The sequence below is a fragment of the Mustela lutreola genome, chromosome 10 (assembly GCF_030435805.1).
Source record: "Mustela lutreola isolate mMusLut2 chromosome 10, mMusLut2.pri, whole genome shotgun sequence".
Taxonomy (NCBI): domain Eukaryota; kingdom Metazoa; phylum Chordata; class Mammalia; order Carnivora; family Mustelidae; genus Mustela; species Mustela lutreola.
This window is the reverse complement of record NC_081299.1, coordinates 68,896,668-68,902,919: the sequence shown is the minus strand read 5'-3', so window position 1 is coordinate 68,902,919 and position 6,252 is coordinate 68,896,668. Positions and strand designations below refer to the sequence as shown.

Below are 6,252 nucleotides of genomic sequence, written 5' to 3'. Positions count from 1 at the left end.
ACCTGACATGTTCCATAGTCTCTAAAGTGCTAAAAATTGGCAGATACATTGTAGAGTCTGTTGTTTCAGCTTTAAGTTTTCGCTTTGGTTTTGATTACAGCTTTTAAAATAATGAAATATAATTTTTAGTTGAATTAAACTTGAAACTCTATAGAAGCAGCTTGTAGAAACCTGAGGTTCCCCAGAAAGCAGTTTTGTTTTTTTGTTTTTTAAGATTTTGTTTATTTATTTGACACAGAGAGAGACAGCAAGAGAGAGAACATAAGCAGAGCGAGTAGGAGAGGGAGAAGCGGGCTCCCCACTGAGAAAGGAGCCTGATGTGGGGCTGGATCCCAGGATCCTGGGATCATTACCTGAGCCCAAGGCAGACGCTTAACGACTGAGCCACCCAGGAGCCGCCGAAAGCATTTCGAAAGTACATCAACATCCCCAAAACACCTAGCGCAACATAAGGCATAGTCAAACTGTTTGGCTTGTCACTTCCCAAATAAAATCACCCGCTGAGAACAGGCATAAGGAAAATGGAAGGTCATGAAAAGGAAGAAGGAAGGGAGAGAAGGAAAGGTATGGAGGGGCTAGGGGAGGAGAAGCGAGGCAAGAGACAGAATGGGGGAGGGAGGGAGACAAGAAAAAGGGGATGGAAGGGAAGGAGGAAGGAGAGAAAGAAGAAAAAGAATGGGTCTTGAGCTAGTGTTGTGTGACTGGTCATGTTCACATTCTCTTAAGCCTCTACCTCCACTGCTTCCCCCTCTTACCTAAGAGAAGCCTCCCTCTCTTACTATCCACCTCCCACTAGTCCTGCTCTCTGTCAAACTCTCCACACCCTGAACTCTTCTTGTAGAAGCAAACCTCATTTTACTGTGCTTCACTTTATTACTCTGTTTCTTTTGTGCTTTGCTGATATTGCGTTTTTTGCAAATGGAAGGTTCGTGGCAATCCTGCATCTAGCAAGTCTATCAGCAACGCTTTCCCAACAGATATGCTTACTTTGTGTCTCTGGGTCACACTTTAGTAATTCTCATACTATTTCAAACTTTTTCATTATTATTATATTTGCTATGTGTATCTGTGATCAATGATCTTTGATATTACTACTGTAATTGTTTTGGGGCACCACAACTGTGCCATATAAGACAGCAAACTTAATTGATAAATACCGTGTGTGCTATGACTATTCCATTGACCAGCTGTTTCCCTATTTTTCTCCTTCTCTTTGGGTCTTCTATTTCCTGAGACACAATATTGAAATTAGGCCAATTAATAACTCAACAATGGCCTCTAAGTATTTAAGTGAAAGGAGGAGTCACATGTTTCTTACTTTAAATCAGAAGCCAGAAATGATTAAGCTGAATGACGAAGGCATGTCTAAAGCCAAAGCAGGCTGAAAGCTAGGCCTCTGGCATCAGCTAGCCAAGTTATAAATGCAAAAGAAAAGTCCTTGAAGGAAATTAAAAGTGCTACTTCAGTGAACACATGAATGATAAAGCAAAACAGTCTTATTGCTGATATGAAGAAAATTTTGGTGGTCTGGATAGAGCAAACCAGCCACAGCATCCCCTTAAGCCAAAGCCTAATCCAGAGCAAGGCCCAAACCCTCTAACCCTCTAACCCTCTTCAATTCTATGAGAGCTGAGAGAGGTAAGGAAGCTACAGGAGAAAAATTGGAAGCTAGCACATGTTGACTCATGGGGTTTAAGGAAAGAAGTCTTCTCCATAACATAAAAGTGCAAAGTAAAGCAGCAAATGCTGATAGAGAAGCTGCAGCAAGCTATCCAGGACATTTATCTAAAATAATTAAGGAAGGTAGCAACACTAAACAACAGCTTTTCAATGTAGACTAAATAGGCTTATACTGGAAGAAGACAGACTTCTCATAGCTAGAGAAGAGAAGTCAATGCTGGCTTCAAAGCTTCATAGGACAACTTGACTCTCCTCTTAGGGCAATGCAGCTGATTATTTCAAGTTGAAGCCAATGCTCATGTACCAATCTGAAAATCCTAGAACTCTTAAGAACGATGCTAAATCTACTCTGCCAGTGATCTAGAAATGGAGCAACAAAGCCTGGATGACAGTACATCTGTTTATAACATGTTTTAATAAATATTTTAAGCCTACTGTTGAGAACTACTGCTCAGAAGAAGATTCCTTTCAAAATATTACTGCTCGTTGACAATGAACCTAGAGCTCTGGTAGAGATGGACCACAAGATCCATGTTGTTTTCATCTCTGCTAACACAACCTCCATTCTGCAGCCCAGGAATCAAGGATTCATTTTGACTTTAAAGTCTTATTATTTAAGAAATACATTTCTTAAGGCTATAGCTGCCATAGATAATGATTCTTCTGCTGGATCTGGGCAAAGTCAACCCTTCTGGAAAGGATTTCCATTCTAGATGCTGTTAAGAACATTTGGGATTCACAAGAAGTGGTCAAAATATCAATATTAACAGGAAGTGAAGAAGTTGATTCTAACCCTCATGGATGACTTGGAAGGGTCCAACACTTCACTGGCGGCAGTAACTGCAGAGGTGGTAGAAGCAGCAAAGGAACTAGAATTAGGAGCGGAGCCTGAAGATGTGACTGAACAGTGGCATTCTCATGATCAAACATTCATGGGTGAGGAGTTGCTTCTTAGGAATGAGCAAACAAAGTGGTATCTTGAGATGAATCTACTCCTAGCGAAGATGCTGCAAAGACTGTTGAAATGAAAACAGAGGATTTAGAATATCACATAAACTTAGTTAATAAAGCAGCAGCAGGGTTTGAGAAGATTGACTCCAATTCAGAAAGAAGTTCTGCTGTGGGTAAATGTTATCAAACAGCATCACATGCTGGAGGAGGAAAAAAAAAATGTTGGTGAAAGAAATAATCAATTGACATGAAAAATGTTACTGCTACCTTATCCTAAGAAATTGTCACAGCCACCCCAACCTTCAGCAACCACCATCCTCATCAGTCAGTAGCCATCAACACTGAGGCAAACACCCTCACAAAAAGATCGTGACTCCCTAAAGGCTTCGATGATGATTAGCATTTTTAAGTAATAAAGCACTGTTTAGTTAAGGTATGTACATTGCTGCTTTAGACAGAATGCTACTGTACTCTTAATAAACTACAGTATAATGTAAACATAACTTTTATATGCACTAGGAAACCAAAAAACTCATTTGACTCACTTGATTGCAATATTCACTTTATTGCAGTAATCTGGAACTAAATCTGCAAAATCTTGGAGGTATGCCTCTAATTTTCCTTCCCACAACTCAAAGCCATTTCATGAGGTGTGGTGTGTGTCTATCCCCAGAAGACACAACAGAAGAAGGCATGAGGTGCTATGTTCTTTGCTGGACTGGTAAGGGACTAACAATTTTTATGAAGTTGCAATTAACCATGCCAATAACAAACATGACTTTTTTATTTCATTAATCTGTGACTACAGGAAACATTCATTAAACAAATGCTTCTTGAGCACCTACTGTATGGGAACAAGTGTTAAAAAAAAGATTGTAATGACCATTTATCAACCACTTATTATGTGCCAGGCACTGGGTTAAGTGCATTCCATACATAATCTTTTCATTTTTCACAACACTATGAGACAGGAAATATAATCCTCTTTTCTCATATGGGAAATTTTTGGCTTAAAAACATCAATAGCCTAAAGTCAAACAGTTGGTAAAGGGATAGGGAGAGAATTCAAACTATATCTATGTGATACAAAATCTGTGTTAATAACTCAAACTCCATAACTCTTCCTTCAAACTTGCATAATCTTTAGCTCACTGTACCTCCGACCAATTAATTGCTCAGGAGTTAAATTTTCCATCTGACTTAGTCCATTGTTGCAGATTATAATTTATTTTAAGAGATATTTTTTCTGTATCATCATTTTAACTTTACACTTAACCTGCCCAATGCAGGAGAAAGGACATAGAGACATATTTTTTTTAAAAGACTGACAGGTTTCAGTGTATTCTTAAAACCCAGGATTTTAAAATCCTGCAATTGTAACAATGGTCTGAAATCAATAGGAAACTTTAATCTGCATCTATGCTTCACCAGAAAAAAAATCCTGAACTTTTTTCAACTTTTAGTATTCAAGTAAAACTTCTGCCAAGCATTACTGGGAAAGCAAAGAACTGCAGCTTAGCTAGATGTCTATCTCTCAGTGGAGAATGCACACATGTACAGAGGAATGGAGCTGTCTGAATGTGCATTCACACATTCAAACACACGTACACACACATACACACACTCTGCACTTGGCTTCTCATCCCCTCACTCTGCTTTTTCTGCTGCAAGATCCTCTGCCTCCTGCTTTTTAATCCAGGGAAAGCTTTCTAAATGACCTCCTCACAATACAACATTGCCAAAGTTAACCAACAGATTCTAATACTCCCCAGCAGTCAGTGACACTGAGTCTCCTTTTCCTTCTCAGACATCCTCTACACGATCATTTGTAAGCATTTCCCACAGTACTCCCTACTAGGTAGAGATTGAGTTCCTGAAATTGATCAGCAGATAGTCAATCCTTGAGCTGTGGTTATTAACTGTGTCTCTCCTTTGTTCAAGTCATAGCAGGATAATATTTTTAAAGTGGAAAAGATTTTGCCCAACCCCCTTATTTCACAGATGAAGAAACTATGGCTCATTAAAGCCTAGAGAGGTAAAGTGCTAGGAATAGTCAAGCCTGCACAGTGAAGCTGTTGGAGTTAGAATCCTGTACTGCAGGCAGAGCTGATATATTCAGCAGTCCACTCCTGCACACACAGTGTAGTGCCTGTGGCATACCACCCACAAAGACGGAAATACCATCTCAACTATTACTACTAGGTCTGTAGCCTGACTCTTAAGCATTAGCTCTTTTATCAGACAACCAACTGGCAGCTACTTGAGCAAATGAATTCTATGTCTCATTTTGTAAAATGATTTTATCCTTCCTTTATTATTCTATGATGGATATTCTTTCACATTCATATTACTCTGGCATGATACACTCATGCTGGTTTATGGGGGAAAAAATACCCTACTTTAGAGTAGACTATTATTATACAATCTTGATATAACCAGTGTCACCTCATATAATGAATGAGTTAATAAAGTGCACAAAATGATTGCTTCTCTTCCCCATTTTCTGTATATCATAGTTGAGGCTGCTACAAATACATGTAATACAATAATTATTATTGTGTTCTATTGTCAAAATATATTGAAGGCTTAACAACTACTGATGAGCAAATCTCAATGGGGGTGGAGTTGCAGACTCTTTAGACAAAACAACAACATCAACAACAACAACAACAACAAAACACTCAATAAAGTAGACTTCTCATAAAATCCTTAGGGTTCCTTAGTCTCCACTGAGAGAAAAATTCTGTAATAACATTTTTCCTTATATTTCTGGCATATACGATTAAAATCATTGCCTAGACTGAGTTATTAGCTTAAATTCTATTCTCTCCAAACCCTCACTGTTAAAACGTGTGCTTCAATCAAAATCCTAATGCTGCTTTGTGTCTTTAATCTTTCAGGAGAATACTATTTATTTTTATATGCAGTATTTTTCTGACATATATCCTAGGTTTTAGGACCCATGTTTCATACCTGTAACAAAATTTTTCCTTCTATCTTTTAGTATTGTCATCCTTAATCCCAATGAAGGATGATTTATGTAATTTTTCACAGATGATTAATCCACATTCAAGTAGAAACAACATTTTCTTAACTAATTAGCATATACATAGCAGGAACGGGAAATCGCCTTCTTAAAAGTTGAATCCAGGTAAGCCTGGATTTATTTTATCTAGTTCTTGGGTCAATATCAAACAGCAATGTTGCCATGTATGCCTCATGTTGTAAAAATGCAACATCACAATACATTGTTAATAATAAAATCAGGTGGTGCCTGGGTGGCTCAGTGGGTTAAGCCTCTGCCTTCACCTCAGGTCATGATTTCAGGGTCTTGGGATGGAGCTCTGCATCGGGCTCTCTGCTCAGCAGGGAGCCTGTTTCTGTTTCTCCCTCTCTCTCTCTGCCTGCCTCTCTGCCTATTTGTGATCTCTGTCTGTCAAATAAATAAATAAAATATTTTAAAAAATCAGAAAATATCATAAACTGGATATGTTGCCCAACTATTTTCTCTCATCTTTAGTATTCTTTCTAGGTCCTTCTCTTTAGCCTGTTTTCTGTGTTCCTTACCATTCCTTAACAAATATTTATTGTCCAGATACTATGGCAGGCACTAGAAATACA

General features: G+C 38.4%; 1 pseudogene; it reads left to right on the top strand.

Annotated features, from left to right (window-relative positions):
- Positions 1-1,271: 1,271 nt before the first annotated feature.
- LOC131810522 (tigger transposable element-derived protein 1-like) lies at positions 1,272-3,044 on the top strand (annotated as a pseudogene).
- Positions 3,045-6,252: the final 3,208 nt, after the last annotated feature.